Below are 21,235 nucleotides of genomic sequence, written 5' to 3'. Positions count from 1 at the left end.
CTCCTGGCTGACTGGCGGCTTCAAGCTGACTGGTGGCTCTGTTGGCTCCAAGCTGACTGGCGGCTCCACGTTGACTGGCGGCTCTCGCGGCTCCACGCTGACTGGAGGCTCTGGCGGCTCTGGCAGCTCTGGACAGATGGGAGACTCTAGCAGCTCTGGACAGACGGGAGACTTTAGCAGCTCTGGACAGACGGGAGACTCTAGCAGCTCTGTACAGACGGGAGACTCTAGCAGCTCTGTACAGATAGGAGACTCTAGCAGCTCTGGACAGACGGGAGACTCTAGCAGCTCTGGACAGACGGGAGACTCTAGCAGCTCTGGACAGATGGGAAACTCTAGCAGCTCTGGACAGATGGGAGACTCTAGCAGCTCTGGACAAACGGGACTCTAGCAGCTCCGGACAGATGGGAGACTCTAGCAGCTCTGGACAGACGGAAGACTCTAGCAGCTCTGGACAGACGGGAGACTCTAGCAGCTCTGGACAGATGGGAGACTCTAATGGCGCTGGGCAGATGAGCAGCTCAGGCGGCGCTGGAGAGGAAGGAGGCTCTGGCAGCGCTGGACAGCGGAGCTCTGGCGCGTCTGGACTGAGGGGCTCTGGCAGCTCCGGACAGACGGGAGACTCCGGCAGCGCTGGACAGAGGTGCTCTGGCGCCTCTGGACTGAGGGGGGGAAACTCTGGTAGCGCTGGACAGGCGGGAGCACCTGTATTGATGGGACGGAGAGACAGCCTGGTGCAGGGTGCCAGCACTGGTGGTACCGGTCTGGGGACACGCACCTCAGGGTGAGTGCAAGGCACAGGACACACCGGGTTGTGAAGGTGTACTGGAGACCTGGTGTGTATAGCCTGGCATCAAATCTTCCCGGAACTCTAACACAAGTTTCAGGCAGAGTACGAGGAACTGACACAGGTGGCGTCGGACAGCTAACACGCTCCTCAGGGCGAATACCATGCATACTACACCAAAACAACAGCTCTCGCTCTACTCTGTCCAACAACTCCTCAACATTCTCAGACGCACACCTCAACATCGCCGACTGCTCTGATTCCATCCATGGCTCCTTACGGTAAACAGGGGGAGTTGGCTCAGGTCTGACTCCTGACTCTGCCACACTCTCCCTGTGCCACCCCAAGACATTTTTGGGGCTGCCTCTCGGGCTTCCAGCCGCTCTGCCATGCTAGCTCCTCATAATGCCGCCTCTCTGCTTTCGCTGCCTCCAGCTCTGCTTTGGGGCGGCAATATTCCCCTGGCTCTGCCCGGGGTCCTTTTCTGTCTAGGATCTCCTCTCGTCCATTTCTCCAAATAGTGCTGCCTCTCCCACTGCTGCTGCTGCTGCTGCTGCTGCTGCTGCTCTCTCCTGCTGCTGCTGCTTCCCACGCAGCTTGGTTCTTTTGTGGTGGGTGATTCTGTAACGGTTTTCTTCCGTTGAAGGAGAGGACCAAAGCGCAGCGTGGTTAGTGTTCATCTTATTTAATAATAAATCCAAACTGAACACTTCAATTTACAAAAAACAACGAATGCGAAAACAGTACCGTGTGGTGTAAAACACAGACATGGAAATAATCACCCACAAAACAACAGTGAAACCCAGGCTACCTAAGAATGATTCTCAACAACTAACGACACCTGCCTCTGATTGAGGACCATACTAGGCCGAACACGGAAAAAACACCTAGACACAAAACATAGAATGCCCACCCAACTCACGTCCTGACCAACTAAAACAAACAATAAACACAATAACTAGGGTCAGAACGTGACAATCTCAAGTGAATAATGTATTGTTCAGGGATACAAACTGGTGAGGGCTCCCCAAAAAAAAATTTGCACAGAAATGCGCGAAAAATCCATGTGAAGTGTTAGAACATTTGATTATTTTCAGAGAATAACAAGTACATACTGTAATACACATTTGAAAATAGTTTCCTGGGGTGGGGGGGGGGAGTTGGGCTCTTAGGTCTGAGTTTAAGGTTCATCATGACATGTATTGTCAGACAGAAATAGATCAGTCTATAATGCACCTGCATCTGAAGTTGTTCTATAGAGGTGCATAATGAAAAGTAAAAAACAAATCCTGTCTCACATCTCAAATACATTGCTAGGTGTTGACATTTTTAGGAGTACATAAGCACAATTAAAGTATTTGAGGAAGTGTTTTTTATTGTTATTTAACTAGGCAAGTCAGTTAAGAACAAATTCTTATTTACAATGACGGCTTAGGGATAGTGGGTTAACTGCCTTGTTCAAGGGCAGAACGACAGATTGTTAACCTCTGGGATTTGATACAACAACTTTTTGGTTACTGGCCCAACATTCTAACCACTAGGCTACCTGCCACCCCTATAATGATAAGAAATTAATAAAAGTTCAGGAATAAAAGGCTTTTGGAGTGTTCCACGCTTAATCAAGCTCGATGTACCCTCGAATATGTTCAGCTGCCCCTTTAATAGTCAGTGGGTACAACATCACTGATGTACTTGCAAATAAACCCGCTCACCAGGTGTAGTATACGTCAATGTTGGTGTCTGAGGCTTATCCCGGTCCACGTGATCGAAGCAATCTTGAAGAGTGGAATCCAATTGGTCAGACCAGCGTTGGATAGACCTGAGCATGGGCATTTCCTGTTTTAGTTTCTGTCTAGAGGCTGGGAGCATCAAAATGGAGTCATGGTCAGATTTGCTAAAGGGAGGGCGGGGGGGCTTTGTATGCATTGCGGAAGTTAGAGTACCAATGGTCCAGAATTCTACCAGCTCAACATGAAACATCTAAGAGGCCAGGCCTGGTGTTTATAGTAGATTTTGAAAAGGCCTTTGTTAAAGTAAGACTGGATTTGATTTATAAGAGTCTCTTATAAAATGGGTAAATGTAATGTATAGCAACCCCAGGTGAATAGTAAATATCGTAAATAGTGGTTTGAATTGTCAAGAGGAGTATCTGCTGCCACCATATCTTCTCGTTAAAATATGATCAAATAACAACATTAGAGTATTAGAAAGCCAAGGCTTGAAAACAAAGGTGTATGTGTCACGTTCTGACCCTAGTTCTTGTGTTATTTCTTTGTTTTAGTTGGTCAGGACGTGAGTTGGGTGGGTATTCTATGTTTTGTGTTTCTAGGTTGGGTTTCTTGTTTGGCCTGATATGGTTCTCAATCAGAGGCAGGTGTTAGTCATTGTCTCTGATTAGGAAACATATTTAGGTAGCCTGTTTTATGTTAGAGTTTGTGGGTGGTTATTTTCAGTCTTTGTGTGTCTGCACCAGATAGAACTGTTTGGTTGTCACGTTGTTGTTTTGTGTTTTTGAAGTGTTCAGTTTTCCATTAAAAAGATTAACACTAACCACGCTGCGCTTTGGTCTTCTCTATCTCCAGACGACAACTGCTACAGTATGCCGATGATGGAAGTTTTATATTAAGTCCTCAAGCTTGATCCCTGCAATGTCTCATTGAAGATTTAGATAACTTAATTATGATAAATGTGCCATATTACGTATTTTATCTTTAAAAAATGTAACTTTTACATTACCTTGCAGTTTCCCTATAAAATGGGCTGACGGTGAAGTAGACACACTTGGTATTCATATCACAAAATGTATAAATGAGCTCTCCACCATGAATTTCACTAGAAAAACATGGAGAGGTATTACCTGTCTATTTATTGAAAAATTGCACTGATTAACTCCTTAGTCACAGTTTACTCCTGATTTGTTAAATCATATGAGCAACAAAATATTTAGGTTTATCGGGATGCAAAACCAGACAAGATAAAGTGTGCCTATTTATATAATAAATATGAACTGGGTGGGTTGAGATTATTAAATAGAAAAGCACTTAATCCTCTCTCTAAAAGCTTCAATTATACAAACATTTTACTTGAACCCTAAATGGTTCTCAAGTGGCTCATCCAATGTTTAAAAATGTCCTTTTTGACTTTGTGCAGATTGCCATTTCTCATGTTTGATTAATTGAAAATGAAACCTTTTTCAAAGTACAACCATTGCAGAGCTTGTTACAATTTCAATTTCTTGCCCCTGAAAAGATAAGACAAATATTACAACAAATGTGCTGGTTTATAAAAGACCTGTGTATATAGAAAAGGGTATTTTGTTAATTGGAATGGTAGAGTTATGTCTATAATGGAGTTATCAGAATTGTATGGGAAGGCCTGCTCAATCCAAGATTACAACCAAATGATTACGGCATTACACCAAAAATGGAGGAGGCAGGTGGCAGCGGGAGGAGATAGGAAACTGGTCTGTCTGCCCAATATAAAGGATCAAAACTGGCGGAGGAATAAAAAATTGCATAAATAGGAAAGTATACCAGTTTATTTAAGAACCAGGATGTTGGCAGCTGTGCAATACAGATTGCCCTCCTGGCGTTCAAACTCCTTCCTTCCCCCAGTGGCTATGGCTGAGATTGTGGCCTGATGAGCGATGCTCTTCGCCTTTGCCTTCACCTCCAACCATGCGGCCAGGTCTCTGAGAGCATAGATGCTACGGTTCATATGGCGAGATATACATTTAAGTCATTTAGCAGACGCTCATATCCAGAGCGACTTACAAATCGGTGCATTCACCTTATGACATCCAGTAGAACAGTCACTTTACAATAGTGCATCTAAATCTTAAAGGAGGGGGGGTGAGAAGGATTACTTATCCTATCCTAGGTATTCCTTAAAGAGGTGGGGTTTCAGGTGACTCCGGAAGGTGGTGATTGACTCCGCTGTCCTGGCGTCGTGAGGGAGTTTGTTCCACCATTGGGGGGCCAGAGCAGCGAACAGTTTTGACTGGGCTGAGCGGGAACTGTACTTCCTCAGTGGTAGGGAGGCGAGCAGGCCAGAGGTGGATGAACGCAGTGCCCTTGTTTGGGTGTAGGGCCTGATCAGAGCCTGGAGGTACTGAGGTGCCGTTCCCCTCACAGCTCCGTAGGCAAGCACCATGGTCTTGTAGCGGATGCGAGCTTCAACTGGAAGCCAGTGGAGAGAGCGGAGGAGCGGGGTGACGTGAGAGAACTTGGGAAGGTTGAACACCAGACGGGCTGCGGCGTTCTGGATGAGTTGTAGGGGTTTAATGGCACAGGCAGGGAGCCCAGCCAACAGCGAGTTGCAGTAATCCAGACGGGAGATGACAAGTGCCTGGATTAGGAGCTGCGCCGCTTCCTGTGTGAGGCAGGGTCGTACTCTGCGGATGTTGTAGAGCATGAAGCTACAGGAATGGGCCACCGCCTTGATGTTAGTTGAGAACGACAGGGTGTTGTCCAGTATCACGCCAAGGTTCTTAGCGCTCTGGGAGGAGGACACAATGGAGTTGTCAACCGTGATGGCGAGATCATGGAACGGGCCGTCCTTCCCCGGGAGGAAGAGCAGCTCCGTCTTGCCGAGGTTCAGCTTGAGGTGGTGATCCGTCATCCACACTGATATGTCTGCCAGACATGCAGAGATGTGATTCGCCACCTGGTCATCAGAAGGGGGAAAGGAGAAGATTCATTGTGTGTCGTCTGCATAGCAATGATAGGAGAGACCATGTGAGGTTATGACAGAGCCAAGTGACTTGGTGTATAGCGAGAATAGGAGAGGGCCTAGAACAGAGCCCTGGGGGACACCAGTGGTGAGAGCGCGTGGTGAGGAGACAGATTCTCGCCACGCCACCTGGTAGGAGCGACCTGTCAGGTAGGACGCAATCCAATCGTGGGCCGCGCCGGAGAGGCCCAACTCGGAGAGGGTGGAGAGGAGGATCTGATGGTTCACAGTATCGAAGGCAGCCGATAGATCTAGAAGGATGAGAGCAGAGGAGAGAGAGTTAGCTTTAGCAGTATGGAGCGCCTCCGTGATACAGAGAAGAGCAGTCTCAGTTGAATGACTAGTCTTGAAACCTGACTGATTTGGATCAAGAAGGTCATTCAGAGAGAGATAGCGGGAGAGCTGGCCAAGGACGGCACGTTCAAGAGTTTTGGAGAGAAAAGAAAGAAGGGATACTGGTCTGTAGTTGTTGACATCGGAGGGATCGAGTGTAGGTTTTTTCAGAAGGGGTGCAACTCTCGCTCTCTTGAAGACGGAAGGGATGTAGCCAGCGGTCAGGGATGAGTTGATGAGCGAGGTGAGGTAAGGGAGAAGGTCTCCGGAAATGGTCTGGAGAAGAGAGGAGGGGATAGGGTCAAGCGGGCAGGTTGTTGGGCGGCCGGCCGTCACAAGACGCGAGATTTCATCTGGAGAGAGAGGGGAGAAAGAGGTCAGAGCACAGGGTAGGGCAGTGTGAGCAGAACCAGCGGTGCCGTTTGACTTAGCAAACGAGGATCGGATGTCGTCGACCTTCTTTTCACAATGGTTGACGAAGTCATCTGCAGAGAGGGAGGAGGGGGGGAGGAGGATTCAGGAGGGAGGAGAAGGTGGCAAAGAGCTTCCTAGGGTTAGAGGCAGATGCTTGGAATTTAGAGTGGTAGAAAATGGCTTTAGCAGCAGAGACAGAGGAGGAAAATGTAGAGAGGAGGGAGTGAAAGGATGCCAGGTCCGCAGGGAGGCGAGTTTTCCTCCATTTCCGCTCGGCTGCCCGGAGCCCTGTAGAATAGAACGAGATGCAGAGCCCACAATCTATGAATGGCAGGTACTCCCATTTGGCACCACATGCAGTCCATGCTGTGCCATATACGCTCTGCAGAGACACGCACGGGAGCATCCAGACAGTGACCCAGAAGTATTGGATTCAGTGGAAAATGCCTTCTATGTGGATAACTGCTTACAGAGTGTCCCATCCACGACTGAAGCGAAAGCACTCCTTGATAAAGTACAGAATCTCCTTTCCAAAGGGGGATTCGAGGTCTGACAGTGGGCTAGTAACAGAGCGGAGGTTATCCAGCACCTCCCGCCACAAGCTAGGTCCAGTAGCAGTGAACTATGGCTAATGCAGTCTGGTGCTAACCCAGAAGAGCCCACTCTAGGACTGAGATGGAGCTGCATACCGGATACCCTGGGGTATAAGCACCGCTCATCCCCGAGTACTGAAACACCCACTCTGCGCACCATCTATCGGACCCTGGCCAGTCAATACGATCCCCTTGGGTATATCCTGCCATACACAACACGAGCCAAAGTCTTAGTCCAGGACCTGTGGCAGACCAAGAGGGACTGGGATGAACCAATCAACCCAGCTGACCTAGTGGAACGATGGATCTGTTAGGAAACAGAGTTAACGGAGCTCTCTGATGTCCAAATGCCAAGATGTTATGTACCATCCTGTGCTGACCAACTGCGATCATGCCTGGAACTGCATGCGTTCTGTGATGCTTCGGAGCGAGCTTATGGGGCGGTTTCCTATCTTAGAGTGGAGGATAAGGCAGGCCACACCCATGTCTCCTTTGTCATGGCCAGGTCCAGGGTCGCACCCAAGAAGCAGTTGTCAATGCCTAGGCTGGCATCTACCTTGCGAGCCGAGCTCACCTTGCCAATCCAACGGGTCATCTACTGGAGTGATTCGACCACTGTATTGACCTGGCTGAAGTCGGAGTCCTGCAGGTATAAGGTGTTCGTCGGAACTCGCATTGCGGAAATCCAAGACCTAACAGAAGTCCAGGACTGGAGGTATGTTGATAGCATAAACAATCCTGCTGATGACATTACTAGAGGTATAACCCTTCAGGAACTGGCTCAACCCCATCGCTGGAGCTTGGGACCACCATTCTTGTCCCAACCAGAGAACGAGTGGCCGACAGCCCCCAGGCGTGCGGCCCATCCGCAACCAACTGAAGCTCATGAGTTAAGGAAGTCCGCCCAATGCTACAGCATCTCTACGGAACCAACAACGGCTCTCTCTGACCTAACACAATCTCAAACACTGCCGGATCTGATCGCCGCCACAAACCAGACCTCGGATGGGGTGGCTTCTATACCCACCTCCCTCCTCCAGCAAGCACAAGCGGTTAGCTTCCCTGAGGAGTTAAAAGCTCTGAAAGCCGGTAGGGAAGTGGCTAAGGACAGCAGTCTTCTCTCTCTTGCCCCAGAATATGATCCAATCCTTGGCGTGATCAGAGTCGGAGGGAGGCTGTGCCAAGCAGAGATTTTGGACCCAGATTCTATCCACCCAATTATCCTTGACTCCAGACACCCTCTTACTAGGATCCTCATCAAGAGTTATGATGAGAGGCTTCTCCACCCAGGGCCAGAGAGGGTCTATGGGGAGATGAGGCGGAAGTACTGGATAATTGGAGGACGAGGAGCCATTCGTAAGCACCAATACGCCTGCGTAGAATGTCAGAGATGGTGGGCCGGAGCTACGGTGCCCAAAATGGCAGATTTACCCCTTGCTCGCTTGCGCCTCCTAAAACCACCCTTCTGGTCAACAGGAGTGGATTGCTTTGGCCCCTTGATGATCAAGTTAGGTCGTCATGTGGAAAAGCGCTGGGGCATTCTATTCAAGTGTTTGACAACCAGATGTGTCCACCTGGACCTACTGGAGAGTTAGGATACTGAAGCCTTCCTCATGGCCCTACGGCGGTTTATCTCCCGACAGGGGAAACCCTACGACAAATCCTGGCTGACAGAGGTACGAACTTCAAGACAGGAGAAGCCAGGTTGGAGGATGCCTTCCAAGCCATGGAACCCAGCCTCCAGGATCAGCTGATGGACCAACAAATCTCAATCAAATGTAACCCTCCAGGCGCTCCTCATTTTGGAGGAACATGGGAGCGAGAGTTCAAATCTGTAAAGATGGCCTTACGAGTCGTCCTGGGGGACCAAACTGTTACTGAAACTGTCTTGAGGACCGTCCTGATAGAGGTGGAAGGGATTCTGAACTCCAAACCCTTGGGATATCTCTCTGCAGACATCGCTGACCCCGATCCGGTTACACCGAATATGCTCTTGATGGGACGCCGAGATGCGTCACTTCCTCAAGCCATGTATGCCGATACCAGCCTCGTAGGCAGATGCCGGTGGTGACACAGCCAAATCTTAGCTGACCATTTTTGGGGGATTACCTACCAAGTCTACAGCACAGAGGGAAATGGCGGAGAGAAATGGCCAGCCTGGAAACTGGCCAAATAGTAATGATGGTGGGCCCTCAGCTGCCTCGAGCCTCCTGGCCGGTGGGCCGTATAACTAAGCCCATGCATGGGATTGATGGTCGTGTTAGATCAGTGGAGATCCAGGTGAAGAACCGGACCTATATCCAGCCAGTTGCCCGACTAATTCCTCTCCCTGAGATGACAGAGGACGGGGAGCAATGAGCCTTTTTTGAGGAGTGTGGAATTTAATACATTTCCGGGGTGGCTGTAGAAAAGGCCCATGGAGTTGGTGGAATAATCCTTTAATTCATTGCCATTTGCTCAGCTGGGCCAGGGGCGCTTTAATTAGGTCAGGTGGAAATGTCCGACAGATCTCAACTCCATAAAAGGAGGAAATTGCCATCGCCTGATCTCGCTGCTTTCTCTTCCTTGACTCCATCTGATCCAGAAGTTCTGTGCATCCATGAATCCACGTAAGTCCACCGACTTTGTTACCTTTCATGTTACCTTTCATATGAACTATCTGTTGCGATCCGGAGATGGGCCATCAGTTATTGTTAATAGTTGTTACCGCGGAGCGCGGCTTGGAGCGCAGATTCAATCATATTGTGTAATGTGAATTGTCAATGATCACGTCCCTACGGATCCTCATAGGCCAATTATGCAATCGATATGGTTCATGTGTATTGAAATTAATTATATGTACACATGAAGACAATTGAAAGTGAAATGAGAAACGTCATTGTTTGCTAACTGATTGACTTTGATAATGGGGATTATAGATTGTATAACCATTCCCTGTTTGTATTCTTTCATGATTTATGATAAATAATTATGAGCCTAAATGACTCGCGGATGCTTACTATTGACTTAATGAACTGAACTGTTGAACTCCCTAACTTATGTTAATAATGAATGATCTGATTTGATCTTTGATTATGAATTTGATTGGATACATGTTATTTGTTTCCTTTGTGATGCAGCACAGACTACTCAGTAAATATGCCACTTTATGGTTAAAGGAATTCCTGCCTCAGTCTCATCCATTCCTCTGTCACCTGACATGTGACCACCTGTTCACCTTCACTGTCAGTCATGCTACCTGTCCAGCTACCCACACAGATGCCACTAATCTTTCAGATGGGAAGATATTTTTTGATGTAATGATTCCATGGTACAGGGTGTATGAGTTGATATTTAGAATGACACAAGATTCAAGCGTTCATGCTTTTCAGCTAAAATTATTCTACATAATTTTTGCCACCAACAAAATTGTAAATATTTGGGGAATACAGCTCTGCAAATTTTGTTGTGAGTATACAGAATCAATAGACCACTTGTTTTGGTATTGCCATCAGGTAAACTGTTTCTGGTCTCAGGTTCAGGATTGGCTAAAAAAGCAAAATATTAATATAAAATTGACCATAGAAACAGCATTGTTGGGAGATCTGGAGAGGCCTGGTCAGTCAATTACTAATATACCAATACTCTTAATAAAAGTATTTATGTACATCTCGTCATCTGTGGATTCTACTCGATTAGATAGATTCAAATTGTATGTTAAATATCACAGCATAGTTGAAAGAGACTGTATGTGGTGTGTAGAAATCTGAAGAGGGTTGCCAGCAAAGATAGGTGGGATGGGCTGGGGGAAGCTAAGGGTTGGGATATGGAATTGGAGACAAGTGGGAGTGGAGGTGCTGGGCATGGGATAGAATGAAAAAAAAATAAAACAAATCAAAAAGTAAGTTGACACTGAGGGGCAACAATGTAACATCGAACGCATGTTTGCCTGAGGCTGATGCCACTCAGGTGTTTGTACTCATGTACACATGCATATAACACACACTCATTCAAACGCATACACATGCGCATACACGAACACACACACACACACACACACACACACACACACACACACACACACACACACACACACACACACACACACACACACACACACACACACACACACACACACACACACACACACACACACACATACAGTGTCTTCGGAAAGTAGTCAGACCCTTTGACTTTTTCCACATCTAAAATGTATTTAAATTAAAAGAATTACCTCATCAATGTACACACAATACCTCCATAATAAACATAAACAAAAACAGGTTTTTAGATATAAAAAAATAATTTACCATAAAATAAAAATGGAAATATTGCATTTACATAAGTATTCAGACCCTTTACTCAGCACTTTGTTGAAGGACCTTTGGCAGCAAATCCAGCCTTGGGTCTTCTTGGGTATGATACTACAAGCTTGGCACACCTGTATTTGCTCTGTCAGGTTGGATGGGGAGCGTTGCTGCACAGCTATTTTCAGGTCTCTCCAGAGATGTTCGATCAAATCAAATCAAATGTATTTATATAGCCCTTCTTACATCAGCTGATATCTCAAAGTACTGTACAGAAACCCAGCCTAAAACCCCAAACAGTAAGCAATGCAGGTGTAGCAGCACGGTGGCTAGGGGGAAAAAACTCCCTAGAAAGGCCAAAACCTAGGAAGAAACTTGGAGAGGAACCAGGCTATGAGGGATGGCCAGTCCTCTTCTGGCTGTGCCGGGTGGAGATTATAATGGCGAAGATGTTCAAATGTTCATAAATGACCAGAATGGTCAAATAATAATAATCACAGTAGTTGTCGAGGTTGCAGCAAGTCAGCACCTCAGTTGGCTTTTCATAGCCGATCATTAAGAGTATCTCTACCACTCCTGCTGTCTCTAGAGAGTTGAAATCAGCAGGTCTGGGACAGGTAGCACTTCTGGTGAACAGGTCAGGGTTCCATAGCCGCAGGTAGAACGGTTGAAATTGGAGCAGCAGCATGGCCAGGTGGACTGGGTACAGCAAGGAGTCATCATGCCAGGTAGTCCTGGGGTATGGTCCTAAGGCTCAGGTCCTCCAAGAGAGAGAAAGAAAGAAAGAAAGAGAATTAGAGAGAGCATACTTAAATTCACACAGGATACCGGATAAGAAAGGAGAAATACTCCAGATATAACAGACTGACCCTAGCCCCCCGACACATAAACTACTGCAGCATAAATACTGGAGGCTGAGACAGGGTTCAAGTCCAGGCTCTGGCAGGGCCACTCAAAAACATTCAGAGACTTGTCCCGATGCCCCCCCTGTGTTGTCTTGGCTGTGTGCTTAGGGTCGTTGTCCACTTGGAAGGTGAACCTTCACCCCAGGCTGAGGTCCTGAGCATTCAGGAGCAGGTTCTCATCAAGAATATCTCCGTTCATCTTTGCCTTGATCCTGACTAGTCTCCCAGGCCCTGTCGCTGAAAACATTCCCATAGCATGATGCTACCACCAGCATAATTCACCGTAAGGATGGTGCCAGGTTTCCTTCAGACGTGACGCTTGGCATTCAGGCCAAGGAGTTCAGCCTTGGTTTCCTCAGACCAGAAAATCTTGTTTCTCATGTTCTGAGAGTCTTTAGGTGCCTTTTGACAAACTCCAAGTGGTTGTCATGTGCCTTTTACTGAAGAGTGACTTCTGTCTGGCCACTCTACCATAAAGGCCTGATTGGTGGAGTGCTGCAGAGACGGTTGTCCTTCTGGAAGGTTCTCCCGTCTCCACCGAGGAACTCTAGGGCTTTGTCAGAGTGACCCTTGTGTTCTTGGTCACCTCCCTGACCAAGGCTCTTTTCCTCTGATTGCTCAGTTTGGCCGGGCGGCCAGCTCTAGGAAGAGTATGGGTTGTTCCAAACTTCTTCCACTAAGAATGATGGAGGCCAGTGTGTTCTTGGGGACCTTCAATGCTGCATGAATGTTTTGTGCCATTCCAAATCTTGTCCAATCAATTGAATTTACCACAGGTGGACTCCAATCAAGTTGTAGAAACATCAAGGGAGAATTGTATTTATTTAATATGTTTTAGGATAAAGCTGTAACGTTAAAAAAAATTAAAAAGTCAAGGGGTCTGAGTACTTTCCAATGGCACAGGTAAATAGATAGTGCCAGAAATGCACTCAAACATATTTAGTTGACCTTGCTGTTAGGATTTTAGTTGGCGTTTGTCTTTTTTTCTTTTGTTTTGTTATTTAGTTGGTTGTTGGTGCATTGGGGAACGGGGCTGGGGGACGGGGTGTTGGAGGGCTGGTGGCCTGGTGATTGGGAGTTTGGGCTGGTGGCTGAGAGGTGTAGACTGTGCTCTGAAATGGATTGCAGAAGAGAAGGTCAAATAGGTCAGCAACGCTGAGATTGCAATTGAAAATGTTTGTGCTGCTTCTTGGTTGTCTTGGTTTACTGCACGCCAATACTGCAATGACCAACGAGTTCCCAATCACACCGAGGATAAAAGTTAGCCAGAATATTAGAAAGGTAATAAAGTTGTTTGTACCAACACCAACCTAAAGATTGTGTCTCCCTCTTACTTTGGTTAACTAACCCTTCACTTTATTATTCATTGACTTGTGCTGACTTGTGCATCTCCCCCAGTTAGTCAACATACAATAACTGAAAAGTTCATTTTTACTCTATCCATCGTTATGTATGCTAAAATTGGCAAGTGTCTTCTTCAGTAGAACCAATCATTTTGTATTTGAGGTAGGTTGCGTTGAACAAAAGCATTTGTACTGCCTTTCCACGCCAACGTAACGTCACCATGAGCGAATTTTGGTCATTCCCAACATTACAGAAAATACAGTATGCTATTCCCTCCCTGTTTGCTCTGTAACCTGTTATTTCATATGCCTTGACATCGTGATATATAGGCCTAAAGCTGAGACAATAAGTAGACACAATGGCAGAATAAATTCAACCATACCTTTTTGTGTCATCACAAAACCAGAGAGCAACATCTGTAACAAATTACCTACCCCACCCAGCAAACTGTCATTAAAAAGACATTGAAAAGACGAATATGCCCGACGGCTAATATACGTTCGGTTTTGGTTTAAAGTGAAAGTTAAAAAGACATATTTTTCAGGTCGTTGTTTTAACGACTTGCAAATAACATAATTTCAATGTACTTGTAGACTATACACATGGACGCAGTAACCAAAAATGGTCGGTCATTTCTTAAAATGAACAATCACACTTCTCATTAAATTACTCCAGTATTTGCACAAAACATTCAGTCAAAGAATACTATCTAGTACAGTGATAACAGTCAAAATACAGTTAAGTTCAAATGAATATAATTAATTATATTAATTGAATAATTATCCATCAAAATTATAGATATAGTTTGCTGCCTTAGCAACGACCCTGTGTGGTGGTGACGTGGAAACCACCACCCACGGCTCTACCAGGAGCATGCTTGAGGTCTGCCACAGCTCTCCGAACATCATGGTCAGTGGCCTTGCTGTTCCATTTCTTTAATGCAGTTGTAACACCAAAATAAAGACAGTAAGTTATACAAAAGACTAATGGATATGGATATGAATCTTACAGGTTCCCCACGGCACTTAAATCAGCATTCAGGGCTCAAACCACAGGTTTATCACTAACCAATGGTGGCTATTTTGTGTTGTACAGTAATAATGATAATGTATTACATTAATTCAGAATCATTTAGAAGTGGATAAATGTGTTTGCTTTTCTGCGTCCATCTGTCACGACTTCTACCGAAGTCGAAGCCTCTCCTGGTTCGGGCGGTGCTCGGCGGACGACGTCACCGGTCTTCTAGCCATCATTGATCCATTTTTCATTTTCCATTGGTTTTGTCTTGTCTTCCTACACGCCTGGTTTCAATCCCATTCATTACCTGTTGTGTATTTAACCCTCTGTTTCCCCTCATGTCTTTGTCAGAGATTGTTTGTTTGTTCAGTGTTGTGTTGTTTTGTATTGGTGCACAACGGATCCTCGTATCCACTTTGTTTTATTTGTTACATTTAGTGTTGGAGTTATGTTTTCGTCTGTTGTTATTAAATAACTCCATTACACTAAGTTTGATTCTCCTGCGCCTGACTTCCCTGCCACCTATACACACGACTCTGACACCATCAAAGACAAAACGCAATTTACAAGATAAGTTTGGCTAAAGTTGTCCTCAGGGGCTGACAATTGATTAGGGTTGGGCTCAAACTTGCATGCGTGTAGAAAAGACGTAGAAAAGACAAGGGCCTGTTTGAATGGCGCAAGTTGTTTCTTTCACTCCTCCCTAATAGACTTATTATAAACACATGCATTGGTAAACTCTGAACAATGTAGCCTAATATATTTGTCAGTATGCGGAGATCGCAAGTTTTTTTTAAATCAACTTGAAATGGGGAATGTTAAGCTGACTGGTTGCTCAGGAGACAAAGGCAATGTCAGACATATGGAAGACATTTGACTTGAGCTCATAGAAAGAGGAAGGAGCCAGTGCTGCGTTCATGTGCCAAACAAATTAAATTGTGTTTGTCACATACGCCGAATACAACAGGTGTAGGAAGACCTTACAGTGAAATGCTTACTTACAAACCCTTAACCAACAATGCCAGTTTTAAGGAAATACCTCAAAGAAAAGATAGAGAATAACAAATAATTAAAGAGCAGCCAGTAAATACCAATAGTGGGGCTATATACAGTGGGTACCGGTACAGAGTCAATGTGCGGAGGCACCGGTGTCGAGGGAATTGGGGTAAATGTATATGTTATTAAAGTGACTATGCATAGATAGTAACAGAGAGTAGCAGCAGCGCTCGGGGGGGTTGGTCAATGCAATGCTGTAGGCTACAATATTTTTCTTGTCTAATTGCTTGGTACAGTGTAAACAACACAAAATAAAGTATACGTGTACAAGAAAGTTGATCTGTACTAATGAAAAAAATTATAAAGCCTTTATTATTATTATTAGGCCATTGTTGGCTAATTATTCAAGAGAATGCTTGACTGCATTTAAATGCAGGACTAGTAGGCTGTGTGATGAAGAGAAGTAATAATGACTAATTGATAACAGGCCAGAAAGCTAAACAAAACCAGCATAATGACATACTAGAGTCTACTCTAACGAAGAAAAAAATGGTAAAGAATTTATTAGAATTTAAAGAATTTATTACTCCCCTCCAAGTCTCCGACCACTACCTTGTATCCTTTTCCCTCTCGCTCTCATCCAACACTTCCCACACTGCCTCCGATGTCAACAACTACAGACCAGTATCCCTTCTTTCTTTTCTCTCCAAAACTCTTGAACGTGCCGTCCTTGGTCAGCTCTCCCGCTATCTCTCTCAGAATGACCTTCTTGATCCAAATCAGTCAGGTTTCAAGACTAGTCATTCAACTGAGACTGCTCTTCTCTGTATCACGGAGGCGCTCCGCACCGCTAAAGCTAACTCTCTCTCCTCTGCTCTCATCCTTCTAGACCTATCGGCTGCCTTCGATACTGTGAACCATCAGATACTCCTCTCCACCCTCTCCGAGTTGGGCATCTCCGGCGTGGCCCACGCTTGGATTGCGTCCTACCTGACAGGTCGCTCCTACCAGGTGGCGTGGCGCGAATCTGTCTCCTCACCATGCGCTCTCACCACTGGTGTCCCCCAGGGCTCTGTTCTAGGCCCTCTCCTATTCTCGCTATACACCAAGTCACTTGGCTCTGTCATAACCTCACATGGTCTCTCCTATCATTGCTATGCAGACGACACACAATTAATCTTCTCCTTTCCCCCTTCTGATGACCAGTTGGCGAATCGCATCTCTGCATGTCTGGCAGGCATATCAGTGTGGATGACGGATCACCACCTCAAGCTGAACTTCGGCAAGACGGAGCTGCTCTTCCTCCCGGGGAAGGACTGCCCGTTCCATGATCTCGCCATCACGGTTGACAACTCCATTGTGTCCTCCTCCCAGAGCGCTAAGAACCTTGGCGTGATCCTGGACAACACCCTGTCGTTCTCAACTAACATCAAGGCGGTGGCCCGTTCCTGTAGGTTCATGCTCTACAACATCCGCAGAGTACGACCCTGCCTCACACAGGAAGCGGCACAGGTCCTAATCCAGGCACTTGTCATCTCCCGTCTGGATTACTGCAACTCGCTGTTGGCTGGGCTCCCTGCCTGTGCCATTAAACCCCTACAACTCATCCAGAACGCCGCAGCCCGTCTGGTGTTCAACCTTCCCAAGTTCTCTCACGTCACCCCGCTCCTCCGCTCTCTCCACTGGCTTCCAGTTGAAGCTCGCATCCGCTACAAGACCATGGAGCTTGCCTACGGAGCTGTGAGGGGAACGGCACCTCAGTACCTCCAGGCTCTGATCAGGCCCTACACCCAAATAAGGGCACTGCGTTCATCCACCTCTGGCCTGCTCGCCTCCCTACCACTGAGGAAGTACAGTTCCCGCTCAGCCCAGTCAAAACTGTTCGCTGCTCTGGCTCCCCAATGGTGGAACAAACTCCCTCACGACGCCAGGACAGCGGAGTCAATCACCACCTTCCGGAGACACCTGAAACCCCACCTCTTTAAGGAATACCTAGGATAGGATAAAGTAATCCTTCTCACCCCCCCTTAAAATATGTAGATGCACTATTGTAAAGTGGCTGTTCCACTGGATGTCATAAGGTGAATGCACCAATTTGTAAGTCGCTCTGGATAAGAGCGTCTGCTAAATGACTTAAATGTAAAATGTAAATTAGGGCTACACCATAGGAACATTTTTTTTAAATCGAATTAGAGAAAATGTCAAGCTGGGAGGACCGTCATACATTTTTAGAACTTGGGGGTCAATAGGTTAATAGGCCATTAAAGTCACGTGATCACCTCATTCAAAATTGACAAGCTCCTAAAACCATTCTTCGCAAAGATGGACCACACAAATTACCACCATGCAAATGAATAATTTGTTTAGAAGAATCTAGCCTATTAAAACAGACAGAGCAGGTCATTTTGATTGTGCGACCCTTTAAGCAATGGGAGGGTGTAGTTAAGGCTTTTCTTATGCACAACGCAACTCAGCGTGCCTGGATACAGGCTCTAACCATGTATTGTCTGGTTACGGTACCACAAAACCCAGAAAACGTTGCTTTTATGGCTATGACACTCACAGCCATGATAAAAATGTGATCATAACACATGGGCTCTCATGTATTATTGCTTAAATATACCATGGCTGTCAGCCAATCAGCTTTTAGGGCTCAAACCACCCAGTTATTAATACAAAATATACTACAGAATAATGACATGTTTGTAGGTACCGTTGACAACAGAGTACACAGATGTGTTTCCTAATTTCCACATTGTGTGATGGCCGTTGAAGTTGAAGAAGGACATCAGGCCATTGGTAAAGAGCCTGAAAGTCAAGCACACATAGGATGTACTTTGTGAATTGAACACTTTCAAACTGCTGAGGAGATAAGGCTGGATTGTTGCTTTGTTGTCTTTGATGCTGACAGTTTGTATCACTAACGATACCTTTAAAATTACTTTGTTATTGGATCCATTCTAAAGATATGACAACCCTATCTATGACCTTGTTGGCACAGTCCTTTGTGTCCTCACCACCAATTTTGCTTAACCTTGCAATCTGTGTCAAGAGACTTTGAAACATTGGACGTTATGCAGTAACAACTGTTTCTGAATGACTACTTTTTTTGTATTATACAGGCATTGCTTGTAAGAGTGGAATTAACTAATTGTATCACTTTAGGTAGGGTGAATAAGGCTGACTAAATCTACAGTGTAAATTAAATGTCAAAATAAATTTCAGTTTCACCATAAGATTCTGTGCATCTGCACTTTGGAGCTGCAGCCCTAGTTGCTCAACGTCTTTGTCAGGATTTGGCCAGGGTTGTTCCGGTTTTTGGTCACTAGATGCCCCCATTGTTCCTTTTGACCTTTTCTTTTCCCTTGATCCCCATTATTATTTGCACCTGTGCCTCGTTTCCCCTGATTGTATTTAAACCCTTTGTTTTACTCAGTTCTTTGCTCTGTGTTTGTATGTTAGCACCCAGCCCTAGTACTCTGTGAACTTGATTACTTGATTACTTGATTACTTGATTACTTGATTACTTGATTACTTGTTGGTTATCACTGAATTGTCGGAACTAGAAGCACAAGCATTTCGCTACACTCGCATTTAACATCTGCTAACCATGTGTATGTGACAAAAAAAATGATTTGATTTGATTTGATTGAACTCTTGTTGATCCCGGTGGACTCTCTTGTGGAATTCTGTTTTTTGTTCTTGTTTGTTTGTTTTTAAGTATCTTTTGAGGCTTTTTTTGTGCTACACCTTCCACCTTGTGGATTTACCTTTTTGTCTTGGAGGATTACCTTTGTTCTTGTGGAATTCCTTTTGAGGTTGTGGAGTTACATGTTTTCCTGAAGAACTTCACTTCTTACTTCATTAAATACACCGTCTCAAGTACTGCTGTGTCTGCCTCATCTTCTGGGTTCTGCTGACTATTCGTGGCTCAGTTGGTTTAGTGACTGTTTCTCACTCCGGAGACCCGGGTTCGTAACCGGGTCCTGACAGTCTTGCTCCGTCTCCATCCTCTTGACATGGAACTCAAGAATCTTGGGGCTCTGCTCTCCCAACACGTTTCACCTCCTTCAATATCTCCACCAATTTAGTTAGGACACACTTCTGAAATTCTGAAAGGAGAACATTTTGTTGTCACTGGAAATATGTGGTTGTCACACGCAAGAGGATCCTGACAGAAGAGATTGTGGATTGCAAATATAAGTTACATTTTACTTTCAATAATACATATAATTCAACGTTTCAATAGTATTCTATATTCTAATGTATTCAGTGTTTAAGTTTAACACATGTTTCAATTTTGTAGTACATTTTGAGTCGTTCCACAAAATAGGTGCCTTTTGAATTATTGCATAATTTATACATAAACTATCAGAGAGAATTAAATGTCACACATTTAGTGGAACACTCCACTTACTGGCATTATTCATGGGAAACAGTTCTGGTCTAGCGGAGGGAAAGGGAGGGTGAGAGCTGCGATGCCCTTGGCTCCGTTAGGATTGGCAAGCAGAAGCCCTGGATGAATCTGCAAAATTCAAATCCAACTCAGTGTCAACACAAGAGGTAAACAGCAAAAAGAAATAGCATTTGATTTTTGTAAACCTACACACTACAATGCATATTTTAAGGATAGTTTTAATCTTCAGTTATCGAGACTGAACATGATGTGTATAATTTCTGCTCATTGTAAGGAAACCAGCACTGATGAGCGAACATGTCCCCATCGTGTGCTTGTTGTCTGTGTGTGCTCTTTAGTTACTACATATCTGCTCTCACCTTGTCTGATAGAGTAACAGGATGGAGATTGAGAACATCTGTGCTCTCTGCTCTGGAGGTGGGACTGGCTAGCAGAAGCCCTGGATGATTCTGCAACATTCAACCAATGAACAAACCTTCTTAAAAACTTTAAGAAGTTTAAGACCGGTTAGCTGATTAAGAATTCTAGACTTGTCTGGCAAGCTTTACTCTTGACCCACTGTGTGCGAAGTGAGATGTGGAAGGAGAGCATCTGGAACGGCCGGCTGAATCCCTGAATTTCCCTGAAACACAAATAAAAACCCAATTTGTGTTTAGTCCAGATAGCAAACAGGTACACCAAATGGCAGAGGGAGTGTTCGAGCTGTTGTGTCCGCTGAATCGACTCCTGGCCAAACTGTTGGATGGTCCTGAAACACAAACATTATCTAAACCTTTTTCTGTCTGTAGGTGGACTACACATTTGATTACTTAACTATTGTCTCTTACCAACTACATCCCGAACATGGCTGGATGGAGAATGAGAGGGGCTAGAGTTGCTGTGCCTGCGTGATTGACTCCTGGCCAAACTGTTGGATGGTCCTGAAACACAAACATTATCTAAACCTTTTTCTGTCTGTAGGTGGAATACACTTTTGATTACTTAATGATGGTCTCTTACCAACTGTATCCCGAACATGGCTAGAGGAGGAAGAACGAGAGCGGGTTCGTGAGGCAAGAAAACCTCTCAAGCCAGCGAGGGTGTGAAAGCCCGATGGGGTTGCTTAGGCACCCCCGGTTCAATCGGCGGTGGAATCCACCCCGACGTCACCAAAAAATGTTTAAACATTTTTTTTTTAAAGAACTCCTGGACCGACTGGGGGAACAAGAACTGATAATCTGGATGAGGCCCGACGTGGTATGGGTGCCATCCGAGCCAACTGGGGCAAGGAAATCTCTGAAGCCAGCTAGGGCGTAGAAGCCCGACGAGCTGGATAGGCACTCCCGATTCCATCGGTGGTGACCCAGAGCCGACACCACCATACCAACCAGAATGCCAGTAGTCCCCGATGCTTCGTGTAATGTCTTCTCCAT

The 21,235-nt window shown here is 45.6% G+C and overlaps 1 pseudogene; it reads right to left on the bottom strand.

The window, feature by feature from the left end:
* Window positions 1–21,235, bottom strand: part of LOC124044393 — a 47,117-nt pseudogene extending 25,882 nt beyond the window's left edge.

The sequence above is a fragment of the Oncorhynchus gorbuscha genome, linkage group LG09, assembly GCF_021184085.1.
Source record: "Oncorhynchus gorbuscha isolate QuinsamMale2020 ecotype Even-year linkage group LG09, OgorEven_v1.0, whole genome shotgun sequence".
Taxonomy (NCBI): Eukaryota; Metazoa; Chordata; class Actinopteri; order Salmoniformes; family Salmonidae; genus Oncorhynchus; species Oncorhynchus gorbuscha.
This window is presented reverse-complemented; position numbering and strand designations above follow the sequence as displayed.